Raw genomic sequence first — 2,262 nt, 5'->3', positions numbered from 1 at the left:
CACCCAGCTGAAAAGTACAAGAAGCAAAGATTCTCTGGGAACAATGAGCATACCTCCCACCCAGATCTTGGTGTCTGATACCTTCTCTCATCAGAAGGAACCGAAGGTCTTCCTAGAAATGGCTGAATTCAGGGCTGGGGCAGGTAGATACAACAAACGCCTGGAAAATCTTTTTAGGCCAGAGATTAAGGAAGTACTCAACATGATGAAGGGGGTGGACATCACAAATCACAGGGTTGCAGGAGCACCTGGGGACTCCACCGGCCAAACCTGGGACAGTTAGAGCACCGAAATAATTAAATACAATAGTGAATTGTAAATTACTGAAAAAATAGGTATTTGGGAGTCTATACCTGTGATAAATATGTAAATAGCTGGTGGGTTCCCGCTTAAAGTAGAATACTAAGTGTCAAATGATCAATGAGAATGGAGTTAAATGCTTAACCAACTGAGAGTTGGAAAATAACCATTTTATACCATGGAAAAGAACCATTTTGCAACCATCGTAGGAAAGACCCATTCAGCAGAAATCAATGGATGGACTTTTTTTTCTTTTTTTTTAAGAACGAGAGAGAGAGCATGCATGAGCAGGGGAGAGGTGGGGAGAGGGGCGACTAAACCACTCAGGCTCCCCCAGGTGGAAATTTTGTTGAGGAACAGGATGTGATTGCATTGACTTAAATCATCTCCCCACAGATTGCATATATGTGTGTGTGTGTGTGTGTGTGTGTGTGCACGCCCACATATATGAAGGAGATGAATTCAGTAGGTAGATAAAATGATAACAGTAGGTAAGTCTCGGTAAGCAGTACAGAGATAGTCTTGGTAATATTCTTACTCATGCAACTTTTCTATATTTGAAATAATTTGCAAATAAAAAGCTTTAAAAATTTTTAGTGTTTTTTTTCTTCTTTTTTATTTCATTTTTTTTTTAATATTTATTTATTTTTGAGACAGAGAGAAAGCATGAACGGGGGAGGGTCAGAGAGAGAGGGAGACACAGAATCTGAAACAGGCTCCAGGCTCCGAGCTGTCAGCACAGAGCCCGAAGCGGGGCTCGAACTCGTGGACCGCGAGATCATGACCTGAGCCAAAGTCGGACGCTTAACGGACTGAGCCACCCAGGCGCCCCTTTCATTTTATTTTAGAGAGAGACAGCAAGCACAGCGGGGAGAGCAGAGGGAGAACCTTAAGCAGACTCCACACTCAGCACAGGGTCTGACATGGGGCTCGATCCCATGCCCCTGAAATCATTGCCTGAGCCAAAATCAAGAGTCAGATGCTCAACTGACTGAGGTGCCCCTCCAAAAAAAAGGTTTAAAAATTCAAGGAAACTCTCTCTCTCCCCCTCGCTCTCTGCCCCTTGCTCACCCACACCCTCTCAAAATAAATTTTAAAAAAATCTGAAGAAACGATCTGGAAGTTGTCTTCTGCCTGCTCCCCCGCAACCCCTCTTCCAACGAGTGGCCCAATGGTAAAAGTTTTGTATGTGTATTTCTAGACATACTTCTTTTTCTTGTTTAAGATGTTAAGTAACCTCTACCCCCAACATGGAGCTTGAATTTACAATCCCAGGATCATGAGTCACATGCTCAACTGACTGAACCAGCCAGGCACCCTCCTAGACCCATTTTTATGCATTGTTTTTCCTATGATAAAACTTACATAACATAAAATTTACTCTGTTAGCCTGTTTTTTTCAGTGTTTATTTTTGAGACAGAGAGAGACGGAGCGGGAGCGGGAGTGGGGCAGAGAGAGAGACAGACAGACAGACAGACAGAATCCGAAGTTCTCCAGGCCCTGAGCTGTCAGCCCAGAGCCCCACGTGGGGCTTGAACTCATGAACCATGAGATCACGACCTGAGCCAAAGTTGGCGCTTAACTGACTGAGCCACGCGGGGGCCCCCATGTTAACCATTTTCGAGTGACCTGTGTTCAGTACAAAAGGGTGGAATGCTTCTCAATTTGCATGTCATCCTTGTGCAGGGGCCATGCCGATTTTCCCCGTGTTGTCCAAGTTTATATGCTGACAAACTGAGCACTCCGTGCATTTATAAATGTACAGGTTCCAACATTAAAACTGTAGGCATACTGTGCAAGGGAGGAAAAAGAAAAAAAATGAAGGTGAAAGAATGCTTTTCCTAGTCAAACAAAAACAAAACCAAAATTGACACTTGTATGCTGCAAGAATTTTAGGGGAACTTTTCAGGCAGAAAAAAAACGATAACAGGTGGAAATTTTATTCCACGCAAAGGAATAAA

General features: G+C 43.5%; 1 pseudogene; it reads right to left on the bottom strand.

Moving 5' to 3' along the window:
- Positions 1-1,943: 1,943 nt before the first annotated feature.
- On the bottom strand, positions 1,944-2,041 carry LOC122240647 (annotated as a pseudogene).
- Positions 2,042-2,262: the final 221 nt, after the last annotated feature.

Source organism: Panthera tigris, chromosome B4 (assembly GCF_018350195.1).
Source record: "Panthera tigris isolate Pti1 chromosome B4, P.tigris_Pti1_mat1.1, whole genome shotgun sequence".
NCBI lineage: Eukaryota > Metazoa > Chordata > Mammalia > Carnivora > Felidae > Panthera > Panthera tigris.
Note: the sequence above shows the minus strand (reverse complement) of the source record. Positions and strands in the feature narration are given on the sequence as shown.